The sequence below is a fragment of the Lupinus angustifolius genome, chromosome LG11, assembly GCF_001865875.1.
Source record: "Lupinus angustifolius cultivar Tanjil chromosome LG11, LupAngTanjil_v1.0, whole genome shotgun sequence".
NCBI classification, from domain to species: domain Eukaryota; kingdom Viridiplantae; phylum Streptophyta; class Magnoliopsida; order Fabales; family Fabaceae; genus Lupinus; species Lupinus angustifolius.
In genome coordinates this window covers 1683404-1700556 of record NC_032019.1, presented here as the reverse complement: position 1 = coordinate 1700556, position 17153 = coordinate 1683404, and the positions used below count along the sequence as shown (strand labels likewise).

At 30.6% G+C, this 17153-nt stretch overlaps 1 long non-coding RNA gene across 1 annotated transcript; it reads left to right on the top strand.

Moving 5' to 3' along the window:
• LOC109359086 lies at positions 13080–14659 on the top strand. The gene is made up of 2 exons (XR_002109030.1): positions 13080–13377; positions 13553–14659. It is a non-coding gene; the product is annotated as an uncharacterized LOC109359086 (long non-coding RNA).

Sequence of the window (17153 nt, the reverse complement as noted above, 5' to 3'; positions counted from 1 at the left end):
TCTCATTTATTAAATTACACATATAGATGACACATATGTGGATATGATCATTGGACTGACTCAACTGAGAATTTCTAATGGTTAAGATTACCTTAAATTGTCAATAGGAGATTCTCAAGAAGAAATGAAATAGTTTTCTTTGATATGAGATTAACATAGTAATTAACATGTTATTTATTATACTTTGATTTCAGACACATAATGTTTCAGGACGTTATTTGAGTGAACACGGGGTATAATTAAATGTTTGTAGAATTAATGATTAATCAAGAAGGAATTCATCAACTCCTGGTAATGAGTTTGAGCTCTATAATAAAATAAGACATTGACCAAGATATTACAATGAATAAAGAAATGATCTTCTTTGAGTTATCATGAGAACTTATTAAAGTTTGACAATTATACCATACTTTAAAGTTAGCCCAAAGTTGCAAAGATGGAAGGAAATATTTTAATTAATCTTCTAGTGGTTCTTGAAATTATATTATATATTACTTCATGCTAACTGATCGTTGAAGAGTGTTGCTAGACGTCATCCTTGATTAGTAAATTAATTTGGTTAATTTACTATCAGCTAAGTATTGAGCTTACAGAGTCACACTAACGAATGTTCTAATCTTTGTTAAATTATTATTATTTGATAATTAAATTGGAGAATTTAATTTAATCAAATAAATAATTTTATGGAATATTATTTTAATTCTTTGCTAGCACCAATAATTTAAATAATAAAGAAAAACATATTCTAAAACATTTGTTTGTAGCTTAAAAATAAAAGAAGAATTATTGTGAAACAATATGTGATAATTGGTTTACAACATTTAAACCAATAAGTATCACTTGAAGTAATGAAATATATAAAAATATATGGAAATGTGTCTTTTGATATACAAAAGATGGAAGGAACTATTTTTTATGTAACAGTGCATGCATCACATATATATAATATGTACATGTTATTTCATAGTGAATAAGCAGTGAACGTTAGAGAGAGAAGAAAGAGGGTTGCATGGTGAACTTACCACATTTACATATGTATGTGTTAGTGTATCTACCATATGAAGATATGTATGTGTTAGTTTGCCAAACACATTAACGTAAGAAAGAGAAGAGAAAGTTGTTTTTCTTCATTGCAAGTGTGCCCCAATCAAAGGCAAAAATTGTGTTGTCTTTGTGCAATCTTTTCTCTTCTTTATTTACTACACTTTACACACAAAATGAGTTTTGTGAGTAACAAATTATTCGTTTTAGAGTAATTTATTTTATGTTCCATTGGTTCAAAGAGTTGATAGCAAAAATTGATCTCAGTGAGGATACACGCGTAGAGTCTTCATAATTTTGAAGAACAACTTTAGATTCTAGGACTACAACCGGGTACGTATTTTATATATAATATTTGTATTATATATAAGTTTAGACACAAATAGATCCATGTTTATTCCATTGTGTGTTAAAAACGTCATTAAAATTTCTTTCACTTGGTGTACCTTTTGTACTATTTATAAAATTAGTGCAACTTTTACAAAATCGGCTACAACAAGGCCAGTTCCCTTTATTTTCTCTTAGACCCACCTAAATCGGCAGCATAAATGGAGTTTTATTCTTTTTACCTTTCTGCATTAAAATCAGCTCACCAATAGGAGTTTTACAAATTTTTTTGTCTATCATCTCTCTTAAATAAGCATGAATGAGTTAGGGTTTGGTAAAAACAATGTGATACATAAAAAAAATATAAACCCCCTGCTGATTTAGGGGGAGAAAGAAAATAAAAAAAATAAAAAAGAAACTCCACCATAGTTGACGATTTAGGTAGGGCAAAAAATTGAAAAAATCTACCACAATTGACGATTTAAGAGTGATGAAGGCAAAAAAAATCATAAAAAATAAAACTCCAACATAAATGTCGATTTAAGAGAGAGGATATACTAAAAATATGTAAAACTCCTACTGATGAGCCAATTTTTATGCAGAAAGGTAAAAAAAATTCCACCTATGCTATCGATTCAGATGGGTCCAAGAGAAAAAAATATGAATCAATCGTGTTGTAGCCAATTTTATAAAAGTTGTACTAGTTTTGTAAATAGTACAAAAAATACACTAAGACTGTAATTTTAAGTCTGCACTATCTAAATAAATTTGCCCACAAGATAATTCATTTGAATGTGATTAATTTATCTGTTTTAGTTTAACATACTATATATATTGAAGGAAGAATTCTAAATCATATTATATAGCATTTAAAGTATGGACAATGATCTGCTGTCTTAAAATATATCTTAAATCATGTTTTAAAATAATTACCTTCACTTTGGTAGCTAGTTGGCCCAACGATTATCTCATCTCAAGGTTCTATAGTTGAATACTTCGGTCATAATTCTAGATATTATATTTTCATAGTGGTCTCTACATTTATATGAATAATTAAAATTTGTTAATTTTTCTTACAACAAATTAAATCATATTTATTTGATTTGCTTTTCATCTATTATTTCTATACATGTATATCTTTAAAACCCCATTTAAAATATGAAAAGGTTATTACAAGTTGTCTAAATAACATTATTAGATGTGTCAGATGAAAAGGGTCCTCTTTTTCAATCAATTTTCTCTAACTAATATAAAAATATTATTTTGTATTTTTAATTGGACGGGATAAAAATAGGAAAAAGAATTAGGATAGGTGATATATTGGTGTGAGATGGTACGGGCAAGCTTCCATTAGGTATGGGTGATAAGCTAGGTAGGAATAAAGCAACACATGAGGACAAGAAAGAGGAATGTAGTAAAGAGAAAATTCTTACTTAATTTACAAAGAATCATAACTACTTAAAGCACTGCCCGAATCATTTAAAAATAAAAAGCCACTGCTGGATTTTCTCAATTAAGTTGTTCGTAATGTTAAAAGACCACATGATAAAAAGTAATTATGAATAGATTATGGACGAGAAAATAATAGACACTACATACATGTATCAAATAAATATTATTATTGTATGGTATTGAAAGTTGTTGATATACATCAAAAAGTTTTTGGACACAATAATAAATATAACAGAATTACAATTTTAGGAAGGGTTTTGTTTTTACACTACGATGGTTATTGTAGAGAATAACGACGATGCAAAGCTTGGTCACAGCGATGGTGGTCTTCATCCGGAACTATGGATTCATGAGTTGTTCTAGGTGCACGAGAGTGACACTACTCTTGAATGAAGTTGAGCTCCTCTCGATACCGAAGATAGTCCTGTACTGAAATATGAGATAATAGATAAAGAGAAAAACTATTTTTTGTATTAAAAGTAATTTCAAATCATGAGGGTTAAATATTTTTTTTTTTGCTGTGTCACAATACTCATTTTGTCCTCAACTTTCCCAACCACAGAGGATATACATCTCTTCTATGCATGTGCAATATTAGATTTTAATAATATAAAATGTTTAATCCAATTTTATATAACATACATGTAAATAAATGTTATTAATGTTGTAAAACACTGCTATATCCACATGATGATCAAAAGATTAAAAACTTAATTTATGTGAGCGATACTTATTGGAAGGGGCAACCAACCACTCCAAAAGAGATTAGTTCCTTAACAAAAGGTAAGGAGATACTCATGATAATACAAAAATAGTAAATATTGTTTAACATAAACCCCTTTACTAAAAAAATGTACTATATTTTCTATTTCGAATAAATTTTTCAATATATGTATGGACCATACTCTCCAAATCAAAGTACATTTTAAAAAATTATGGATTTTGAAAGGGGAAACTAGAATAGATTTACCTTGAATAAACATGAGCATGACAAAATAAGTGAAATGGCATACTCAATATCTATTCTTTGCATAGATATTGTTAATAACACCATGAAAAGAAAGAGTCTTGTAGAGAAATGGTGACTAGAAAGAATTTGTTCTGATGTGAACTTCTGCATGGCACATTACAAATCAATAGTCACATAACCATAAGAAGGATCAAAGGAAATTAACTTCTTTCAAGCACATCACTCACGGATAGATTCTAAGAAGTTGAATAATGGTACAATCCATTCATTTTCACAATCAAAAGAAAGTGAAGGAGGCATGGCATGGTCCTCATGGTTCGCGCAGAGTGGGGCAATGGGTATCAAACAACTTGAGAAACATTTACCAGAAAAAAGTTCCAAGGCAATGCGCATAAATAAAAGTGAAGAATCTTTTTTTGGGTAGATGTAGAACAAAAGTGAATAATTATTCAGAATCATTATTCACCAAGCACAATTTAACAGATGGACCATGGAGCAAAAGAAGTGGTGTGAGATTGGTACTTTTCCCTTTGCCGCTACAAGATCAAATAAATCCAACCCTTCAACCCGATTATAAAGACCAAAAGATCAAATATTCGATTTTTTAAAGTGATATTTATTAAAATGATAACTATACACATCCCAAAAATAATTAGTTCTTTAACCCAAGAGTAAAAATATACTGTTAATAATACAAAAAAAAGTTTCTCCATAACCATCATTCACACTAGTCTCAACTCTCCCAACCCTTCAAACTACCCACCTAAGATGGCTTATGAGAAAGTGAGTCCTCAACATTGGATCTATTACTTATTGTCATTTGACTAAACAGAAATATTATTAATATAAAAAAAATTAAGAGAATAAGTGATACTTATATCCACATAATCTCTACATCAATAAAGTGATAGACAATTTGATGAGTATCTCATCCAATCAACAAGTGAATAAGAAAAAAGAGGAAAGCGAACATTAAGAATGTCAGAAAAGTTTATAAAAATAAGTTTCAGCACCTCATCTACGTGTAACCTCACTAAACATTAAATGTTTCAAAATTCAAACCTTTGCAGGAAATGTTGGCTAAGCTGCTATCAGAAATTTCTGATAGCCTATTGCTTTCTTGACCTTGGATTCTTTATTTTATTTCACTCAAGGTGTTGCCCTATTATCCTACATCAGTTGGTCAACGGGAATGTTACGTTTGTTAGAGAAATTTCATAGATTAACAAACCAATTTTTTAAACGAAACAAGTTATATATTTGCATTATTAGAAGTTTAAACAAGCCGACCAAGGCCACACTTTATCTATTTAGGCTTGAATTCATTCTCTAATGTGTTCGTTCCTCTTAAATTATTTATTAGTATGGTTTGTCCCCAAAGCTTATCTAAAGACCTTTATTTTCATATATAGAGTGAGAAAGTGAAGTTAGTTTAATTTGTTGGCATTTTAAGTCACATGAATGTAATAAAAATTACATCCCTATTTTCGAAGAAACCTATCAACCCTTCTTACTTGTTTTGGGTTTGGAATGTGATTTTAGGCCCATTACCCTATCATTTCAATTCGAGCCTGTCTGTGGGAAACGAGGGATTGAAGTAAGGAGTGAAGTTTTGTCCAACAACTTGGTCAGTTAGTTGGGCTCACTTCTGGCGTCGAAGAAACTGGCGTCGAAGAAAGGGCAACCATTTCTAATGCTTACCCAACTTTGTGACATTGAGATAGCTGATAAAATAATATGTTTGGACCAATGCTAATTGAGAATAAAATATCTCATAATATAAGGAGATAAATTATTTTCTCCGACCTCTAAAATCTTGACGTGTGTCATGTTTAATCATTTTCTATAAAAATATTTCTAAAAATAAAGAAAATAGTACAGATATCATATCTTTTATTCTCATACTAATTAGAGGTATAAGAGAGGATAAGATGGGCTGTAAAAAATCAACATATTTTACTTTCAAATCCATATACTATACATAGAATACGAATATATACACTCAATAATGTCATGCCTTCTATGCACTATTATAGTTTTTTGCATTCTCAATATATTATGCACCACTGTTTTGTTTTGTATTATTTTTGCTTTAGAGTTAATAATGGTTAACATATGAATAGTGAATAATTTGTTGATAATATAAAAAAAACACTTATATTATTAGTGCATGCATACTAAATTCATTAGTTATAGGTATTAAAGCTCAAGACAAGATAGAATCACATTTTCTTTCAAGTGTGTGCTTTTCATTTCTGTTTATTGGGCACTATTAACATATTTGGTCATGGCCAATGCCTAACCATACCATGATCAAACTTTATTTTCCTTAATTAAAACCCTTTTCTCTTCTTTTTCTATTTGTTTCATCGAATGGCTAAGAAAACAACCTTACTTTGGATCATTACCATAATTGAGTGAGTAGAATGCCAAGCTTTAAAAACGAATGGTGAGCTTTTATTGCAACCAACCATAGTGCATGGACCCTGGTGAATTGGCAAAAGTTGCAACCTATGAGGACCACATAAGAAAGTAGATGCACCAACTAATTGGGCCTTTTCCTTTTTCAAGGCAGGCACAAAGTGATTTCCCATTCATTTTTCTAAGTTTTAGGGTACATTAGGGATTGAAATTTGTTGTACAAGATCTCATTGACGTGACCAGATTTGCATCCAATTTTTTTTTATATTCACTATTATATTATTGTTTTTGTCATTAATAAAAAATATGAAATCTCGTTAAAAATAATTATTTGACAAGTTATTCTAATTTTTAGTGAGATGATTGTTTCTTAATAATGACAAATAAGTGAGGTTGAGTAGTGACAAATAATTTATCGGCATATGTTAGTATATTAGTTGTTAATATGTTAGTATTTTGTTGTGGGTGGGGTGAGACTCCACCTTCAACCTCCTACAACCTACCATCAAACCACCCTTATAACTCTCATTTTTGTTGATGGTGGGACTCGAACCCACAATCTCCTACACTCCATTCCTTACAACCGTCCTCTTCACCATCAGACCACCTTATGACTCCTAAAATGTATAGCAAATACTTAATAGCAAGCACTCCATTATCTCAAGCATCAAGAAGATAATATGATTTAGTACTTGATCGAGCAAGGTTAGACCTTAGCTATTGTATAAGGCTAAAACCACTTCTAAAAAGACCAGTTTATAATCTAAAGTTCAAGAGATACTCTACAAGAAAAAACACAGTATCTTTTGAAGTATATATATCAAAGAGGAAGTTGATAGATTTAATGTGGTGAGAGAGCATATTCTTTGAGGGCTTTAATTTGTCCATGCCTAACTTTTAGGTTATTTATCATCATTTTAGTTGTGACCCATGATTAAGGAGAATCCTGGATTTTTCAAATTAGAGAGATTAAGAATCTAACTAAGGCCACCATATCGAACAAACGCGGTAATAATAGTTGTCTATGTCCCCAAATTATGCTGGAAATTAAATAGATTATATATTTTCGTAATTTTCCTTAATGATGAGCACCAATTGCATAAATATAAGTCGAAAGTTAGGTAAGAAAGAAAGGGGTGGACATATGCTCTCCCATAAAAGTGTATCATTCAATGTGTGTCATTGTTTGTGATTGATCAAAAAAATAATTAATTATTAAAATTTTAATTTTAATATATTTTTTCAATCACTTACGAGCAGTGACATATATAATGAGATACTTTGTGGGACATCAGATGTGCTTCCGAAAATGGGTTGCCCAACTTAATATTGGAAGTAGGATCCAATGTGAGAACCATATAGACTATAGTCGTCACATATAAAGTACTCATATTGAAGATTTGGAATAAAAAAGGGCAAAGAGAAAGAAGTGTAAAGAAAAAGAAATGAAAATAGATAAAAGACAATTGAACTCTTAATAATTTGCATGTGAGCGGTCGAAGAAACCCTAATTCCATTGCAGACCGTGTATGCCCCACGAACCAGAATGAAAGCCTTAAACCAAACCAATTGGTGTAGGGTATAGAGAGGACGTGTCAGCACTAATTGAATTGAAGTTTTGTATCTCACTTTAAACCTCCATCCTTTGCTTCATAAACAAATTAACTCAAATTCCCTACGCATCATTATCATTAGAAAAAAAGATGTATATACTGACAATATACAAGATTTATACACTGTCATTATATCATTTACCATTGATATTTAATCATTGTTGACTTTTTAAAAAAGGTAATCCAAATGAATTGTGGATGATTGTGTGCATGTGTATAAATCTTTACACTGTCAATGTACAAATTTACACTCTTATCATTAATGGACTCATGTTTGTCCCATCCAGCCAGTTTTTTTATAATGAGTTTTCTAGTTAACAAAGAATTAAAAAAAAAAACTAAAAAGATAAATCAGTATTTCCCTCATTTTAAAGTCAATATCTTGAGCTTAAAGTTAAGAAAAAGTCCATTAAAAATAGATATTGATTCTCATACATATAAGTTTAGATTACCGCTTACCTAGGAAAAATACAATATAATCAAACCTATGTCATAAAGACTGAGGAAGAGTTAAATCATATAATCAGTGTTCCTACTTCCGTACTTCCTATTAATGTTCATGATAAATGCATGTACATATAGTATTTTTAGGATCTGACTATTGGTACTCCAGAATGCATATTTGCCAATTACAATTTTTTATTGACAAAATTATTATTGATATAAAGGAGTATGAATAGAAGTAATCTTTTTATTTGGAAAATTGAGCTAATTGACTCTTTTTTTTTTGCATGTAATTCAAAACGATGTTGTTTGGGAAAACATTCTCGGTTCTTAGGAGTGGCGCCATGACAAATCTAACCACTAGTCAGTCAAATCAACTTATGACCTTCTCTTTCAGCATCATCACCAACCTTCGACTCGCAATATTAATCACCTTTGTATGCTTTGGAAGTCAAAAGCTCCAAAGTTAAAGCTTTTGTGTGGAGACTTTTTCAGGATCGGATACCAACTATGGACGCTCTTCTCAAGAGGGGAGTTTCTATAGCTCCTGGAGCAGGAACCTTATGCCCTTTTTGCAACAACCAAATAGAAACTTCTTAGCATCTTTTCTCATTTTGCAATTTCACCTACTCGGTTTGACAGCTTCTTTACAATTGGCTGAACATCAACATAGTCCTTCCTCTTCAGCCCACTCATCACTTTACTAATCACATGGGCATGATAACAACATGTGTCATTTGAAGTGTTCGAATATCATTTGGTTAGCTACTCTGGCAGTCTAAGAATGACTTTATATTTAACTTTGTTCAACCCACCTTTGAGAAAATTCTTGAGTCCGCTAGGGTTAATTCTTGGTTTTGGACCAACATATGGGCAAAGACCAAATCTCTTTTTTGAACTAGATAGCGAATCTCGTTTATTGTCTTCATAATGTATTGTAATGGCTTTTAGCCTTTTTTTTCTTCTCTTCTTTTCATTCTCTTGTAATTATCTATTCTTTTAATAATATTTTCTTTTGCCAGATAAAAAAATTTGCTTGCCTTCATATATTCAATAAACAATGTTTAAGAGAAGGGGTGGTTAGCCAAAGGGACCACGAAACAAATTCTTCCAAATGACATAATTACTCCCTTACGAAAGAGAAAGGCTAGAGCTAGAAAATTTAAAAAGGAGGAAGTTCCATCCATAAACAAATCCATACATGTGATGTCAGAAAATATGTAATATAATATCTTCAGAAATTGGTTTTTCTATGGGTAAAAAAAAGTTAGATCAAGTACGAGAAGCTAGTACATGAAGTTACAAGTGAACTTCTGAAGAAATACATAGGTGACTATAGTAGAGTCTATGAGTAGTAAGAATCTCTAACCTTTCAGAGGAGTTTTCTTACCATTCTAAATAAGACATTACAATTTTATCACTATTTTTTTTAGTCCATAGTCAATATTTTAACTTCTACTATCTTCTATATCCATGTGTATGTGTTTTAAAATAGATATCAATGCACATTGGCTACAGCAATTGTAAGTTTCAAAGGAGAGTTGTAAGTAGTGTTCATGGAAAACTAGTATTTTAGTTATTCCTTTTTTACTCAAAATTCTAATTAAATATATGTTCATTCACACATAATATAATAAAAAAACATAACACTTGAATTTATTTGATCATATCATCACCCTATGATAACGAATTAATCCATTTTGGATTGTGTATTTGTCTCTTCCAACAAACGTCGGCTACATGAATCGAACCATATATTTGATTATCTTTGAATTTTAGTGAAACTTTATACCATTAAACCAACGACTTCTAATTTTGCCAAAACTTACCTCAAACAATTATGGTTATTATACATTGCTCTTAAGAAAATGCCAAATTATAAGTTATTAAGTCCTTAATTAATCTTCATTTAAACACATAATGGAAATTAATATCACTGGTGGTGGAAGTGATAGGTACACGTATGACATTGTTCCACCCCATTCACTAATCAGCATTGATCCATGAAAGTGGAAAGCATACAAAAAAAGGGGAACAGTTAGTGGAAGTTGGCACAGAGCGAAAGTTGTTGTATGTGTGTAGGAGATGGATCCATGGTACCCAAAAATAAAACATAAGGGTCATACACAGCAGTGCAAATAGATGTATGATTGAAGGTCCCTTATACTCCGTTTGATGGGGAACAAAGGCTGGGTGGGACTAAAATTATGTCCTTTAAATGAGAGACATATAATGTCCTCTCTATCACAGGTCACACCTCAACCACAACCTATTACTTTCAAATCGCATCAGACAGTATCTTCCTAAATTTAATCACCCCACTATATAGCATGTATACTTGTAAAACTTTCATACGTTCATATATATATATATATGCTCCAATATAAGCATGAATGCTAAGTGATAAGGCAATGATATGACTAGTATGTTAAAAAATGGTGATGTGATAAGTAAAAAGTTATTCTATTTATGTATGGATGTTAGGCAACCATTAAAAATGCTATAAGATTTTGTTTTCATGGGAGAGTTTGAAAATAAATTGTTATTAGAGAAAATTAATAGTGTATACCAAATTTTTATTGTTGTATGAAGTTATTTACTTTCGAGTGCTTTTTAATTAATTGCAGTACTTCACAACTCAATTACTTTCATGCAATAGGTAAAATCACTTTTTAGCTTATAGCTTTATTTAAAAATAAAAATATATTTTATTATAAGATAAGCTAGCAAAGCTGGATACACAAATATCTCAACATGGATGGAAACGCCCCAAACAAAGAAAACCAAACACCAACAAATAGCTGAATAATTAAGTTAATAAGGAAAATATTTACATACACAATCGACAATAGCTTAAGAAGATAAGAGAGATGGTTAAGCGTGGACGCTAAATAGCTTACTAGAAATGTAAAAAAACTTGTTGTTGAAGTGGCTATAAATGGAACATATATCAAGAACTTTTAAGAGGAAATTGGGTAGCACTACATTATAAGGTCGTTAGCATTATTGTAATTTAATTAGATAAGGTCGTTAGCATTATTGTAATTTAATTAGATTAGTCGATAGGGAATATATTATACTTTTTTCCTCTCTTTATGATTCATCTTTTAGAAAGCATATTTATCCTTAAATGTAATCCACTTTATACTATTTAGTTAGCATTAAATATATAATAAAATATATCTTTCACAACTATATTATATATTTATTAATCCTTATTACTTATTACAATAAACCTTTCAATTCCTCATGAAAGAACATGTAATTTTGGAAACATAATTAAATTTATATAAATTTGAGAATAACAATATGTTAGCTATTTTTAAATATAATTGTGAAATACTTTTATATATTATATATACATATATATTATGGGTTATATACAATTGCTTCATCATTCATTATTCATTTTATTTAAAAGTCAATATTTATTAAATATTAATAATAGATGATACACTATCAATATATAAAATTCATATATTATCGATGCATATACATATTATAATGTATATCTGGTGAAATAAGCGTGACTATATATTATTTTGCTGTGTGTTAGTGGGAACACGGATTGGACCACTAACCCTCGTTTAAGTAAAGAAGAAAAAAGTATATAGAATAATATCTAAAATGCAAATGTGCCTGTATGCTATCAATACAAATGGAGCTCTGCACAGCGTTTAGATCACGTGATAGAATATAGTAAAGGGAAATGTTGTGAAATCCAAGTTGTATGTTAAACTGGAAGAAGTCTCGTACTAGATTTAATCGATTTAAACGGTTAAATCGTTTGGTCTGATTGGATGATTTCATACATAATTGGTGATTTTTATTTTTAAATATATAATTATATAAATGTAAACTTTTGTATAATTAATAATTATGTATAATTGAACGTCTCTTCATCTTTTTTGGACTGAATTAAAACAAAAGATTGGAGTAGGGTTCATCTTTTTTTTAATTTTTTCGTGAACCATCCAATTTACTTCTCGGGTTAATCCGATTTAATCGGGTTTAACATAGTCGGACTAGAATTTCCTCAATTCAAAGTAGTTCAATCCTCACTCAATTAAGATAGTAAACCAATGTTGTTTTCGAGTCCGGTCAATGATCAAACAGATTAGACTGTAAAGTCTGGTTCTCATAACTTATGGAAATGGAGGAGTGGGGTGAAGGGTGAGGACATAGAAAAGGAAAACTATGTAATTTTAATTGAATTGATTTTACTGAAATGCCCCTCATAACAAACTTTTCTTAATTAAATAAAAAAGTATTTCTTATCATAAAAATATTGGTACACGATTCCTCCTTAAAAGGGTTGATCGATATTATCAAAGTGCTTATATTTATATTTATTTATTGATAGCCAACTCGAAGAGAATTTCCAATAATGGATATCTAACTCATTGTCGGGTAAAATTTCTTTCCGCGTGTCTGAATTGTTAGGGAATGGGGTCTACATCATAATAAATTCCATAATTTTATGATAAACACTTTCTGATTATTCTCCAAATCAAAATAAATCAAATCAACTCATGGAAATTTTGAAATAAATGAAGGTGGTGATGGAAAGAATCTACGTTGTTGAGTGTTCTTGGATATGGGACCATGAGAGTTAATTTTGCTCTAGTGGGGTAAGGGTAGAAGAGGTAGTTATAAATTCCGAAATAAATTAATTTCTTACAAAAAAAAAAAAGTAAAAGAATAACCTTGATAATACAAAAAATATTAAAATATATTCCTAAAAGAATTGTTCCAATGTTGTTAATATATAGAAGCACTATTATCCTTTGCATTATAACCCTCTCCTTCAAGAACCATCCACTTTCCCTAACACTACACTAAGGCCATAGAAGGAGAGAAGGGCTATACTTGTGAGCCTTGAAGAATTAAGAAGGCCAAGTTTGGTTATTAATTTCACTGCAACTGAAGGAGACATCCAAAGGGATCGCATTGATCCAAGATTATTTTAGTTTTAAATCTCTCTTTGCCTTCACAGAATATTTGGGATCATGCTATCCCTTTGGATTCTTCCTTTGGTGGCTTCTACAATCTTTCACACAGAAACTGCATTCTATAGCTAAAAAAGAGATCACTGCATATATAATTCCGGTAAGTCCATATAATTGACCTTGTTAACTTACCTAAGCAGTTCCCTTATTTTATTCTATCCCTTGATCAATCATGCTTTTGAATTGTGGTTAGGTTATGTATCAAAATATTATAGTCTCGTAACTATGGCAGCATATCTTAGTTTCAAACTATGGGTCTATTGAATAATTTTCAGATACAATATAATCCAACCAGAAATTAATTTATGGTTACCTTATATACAAGAAGTTGAACATGGTTGAATTCATATTTCAAATCTGAAATACTCAAAGATATATCAGTTCTTCAGTCCCGGGTGCCTGGATCCTACCAAGGTAAATTATTCTTGTTGAAAGTTGTATCTCGTTAATATGGAAACCCTTTCGATGTTTCTATTATATAGCATTGAAGCTTGTGTTTTAGTAGGATAGATTGTGCTACCATGAGCTTTTTTTATCTCTCTACTAAAATGTTGTTGAGTATATTATCCTTGAAGTTTGGGTCGTTGTGTTAAAAACAAAAAACATAAAGAAAATAGCAGCTTTTTGGTGAGAAAATAAGCTAGATTGTTAAAGCTAAAGTGGTAGGTTGTTGGATTAATATAATCTTTGAGACTATTTCCTGTTCTCTTTCACCCATCCTCTAGCTTCTGCCTTCAACCAAAACACCATTAGTTCATATCTTTATTTCCACAATGTTTTTTTAAGGACATCACCTCACCCATGTTGAATTAATGTGTTTCAATGGTTTCCTCCTAATACGTGTCAGTCTTAAAGATCAAATATTATCTTCTAACCTTATATGATATAATTCAATGCCCTACATCATTATACAACTTCCTATTGGTTAAATATAAAAATGATTTCCATTTAACAATCCAAAAAACAAGTTATCTTCAAATTAGTTTTGAACAAACATACCAAACAAAAAATAAATTTAACTTATAATCCATTATACATATAATTGACTATTGAAATAATCTAATTTTCACCCTAAGTATCCCAAACACACCCTAAGTGATGTGATATAGCATAGTGAAATCAAAACAAATTTGGTCAAACAAGACTTTGCAAATATCTTTTTATATATATGAATAATTAAGAAATAATTCATACTTCACCTTTCTTGATTTTAATCAACAAGAACGGTACTCTTTTATGTGTTTAGAAAAGAGTGGAAGAGAGGAAAAAACATCATTGAATACAATAAAATGTAGATATCAGATAATTAGCAATCTGAGCTAGGAATAAAAGAGTACCCGGTCATTCATGAGAAGACAGTAATTCCATACATTTTTACTAGGGAAAAAAGTCATTTCTACCCCATTTGGAAGCTTTTGATCATTACATACATCCAACAAATTGATTTCACCTTTAGATAAAGTATCTTTAATTATTATGATCATTTTCAGCACAACAGCTAACTGGACAAACCCCACTCATATTTTTCTGGCCACACTTAAGTTTTCATGTGTGGACATGTTCTTCTTCTGAACCAACCAGACACCAGTGTTCCATTGCTAAAAGGGTGCTTGTATAGGCCTTATTGTTACACACAAGCACAGCTATGCATTTGTGGTGGCCCTGAGTCAATTACACTCCAAAACACATGCTTTTGTGGACTTTAATTAGAATCCAAGGCAATGAAAGTTGTCTATTATAAGGGGTTCTTTATAACTCTTGAGCCTCACGCAGAGTGTTCCATATAGGAAATGGAATCATATACACATGTGCTGTCAGTGCTAATTGCTGAGAGACTGAGAATTTAAAATAGACATTTCAAACATTGCTATATATATCTTTCTTTGCAATAAAGGGTCTTTTTTAGGCTAAACCTTCCCTACTCTTATCACATGAATCCCAACGTTTATACTTTCCTCATGATCTCTTTTGTAACATGGTTCCAACTTCCCCCTCTTGTTTTAGTGAAAGCTCAAGCTTAGAAGAGGACCTCAACAATTGTTGTAATCTAATTGTGGTTTATCTCTACCATCACTTTTGTGTTGAATTATAGGGGAAGAATATTAGGACAAAAGAATGTACAAATTGTCTATAAGTGAGAACATGTATTCCAAATGTCTCCCTCTTGGACTACACAAACATTATGGAGAAGACACAAGCTGCTAAAAGAAAAAGAGATTAGATATTAGATATTAGATATTTCTTCATAAAAAATAAATAAAGTTGAATGCTTCCAAGTATAAATGGGATTATTGGCTGTGGGTACCCATGGATAGTGGCTCCAAAGCCTTGACCTGTCTTCAAATTCAAAAACTCCTATTTCCTTCACTGCTTCTCATTCTTCAATGTCTATAATGTGTAGACGCATGTGTATATAATTGATATTAGAATTTCAAGATAATAATATTATTATTTGAATTATTAATTATATTTTGATTGATTATACCTACATAAACACATACTTGCTTATAAAAGTTCCAAGTTCTCTTCTATGGAATGTACTAATGCAGAACGCTTGCAACCATAATTTGGGAGTCTATGGATTTGATTATCTCTTCCTAAAAGCTGGAGGATTTGATTGAGATGTGTTCAATTGTAAAGTTGAAAGATATGTTTACTTATTTTAACAGTTTTGTTGGAGAAAAATGATAATAATTAGAACTAAAGATATCGCCAATACTGTTGTAGATAAGAAGTAACAATCATGGGGTCGCTCACAGTAATCGTTTAGATCACTAATAATGTTATTGTACTATTAACAGACAAAGAGAAACCTCTATTATTAATTGTAATTTGCAAGAAATCAAATATTATTACACATCACTAGAGTAATCTAAAGTTCTAAACCAGAAATATTACATCAGTGGTGATTTTAAATTAAAATTTCTATTAAAATCCTAACACAAAATGATCATCCTTTAAAATTGTTTTCGTTATTGAACACTTGGTGCATGTTCCTAGTAATGATGAACATAAATATGAATTTATAATTAACCAAATTTAGTCGCAGACCAAAAATTAAATTTTGTGAAACTAATTAATCAATAGATAAAAAAATATAATAAACTAACATAAGGATGTAGAGGACTACAAGTCCAAGGTGTTGGGAGTTGTAGTAGTTTAGTAGTTGATTGATGCAATCAAAATAAAAATCCCAGATTTTATGGGGTTTAACGCGGTTACAAATAGTTTAAGGTAAGAGGTTATTAACATGTGTAAATGGTGAAAGATTTTACTTTTTTTAATGAGATAGGACCAAACTAAACCATACATTGTCATATTCTCACTGTTTTATAAAAAGTAATGTATTCAGAATAGTAGGAGAGAGGGGAAGAAACTAAACATTTGTGTTGTATTTGAAATTTCAGTTGTACCATATATAATAAAACAGGAGATGGGTGTAGAGTTAAGGTGGTGAGTGATGACTACAGTTTATACGTTATGGTTGAGGATCCTCTCCAATACTAATAGTCATATATTATAGGTAGCGTGGGAACGTGTGTCAAAATTGGGTGGGTATAAATGGCATGTTGATGGTGAGGGTAGATATGGCTAGAGTGGTCCTGCTACTGTGACTCCATAAGTAACCACGACAATAGCATTAGTGGCATGACAGTACTGTCCATATTGGTGAATGGTGGTGATGGAAGGTGGGAGGATTGTATATATAGTGGAGGAATTATTAAAGTCATTATTGAAGCTCAATTAATCTTGTTTACCAAATAGTTTAGCATATTGGAAATGCTTGATATATAAGTTCAAGTTAAACCATAAGGATTGAATATATATACATTGTCGGTTTAAGTGTTTTTTATATTGTTGATAAATTATCTATCA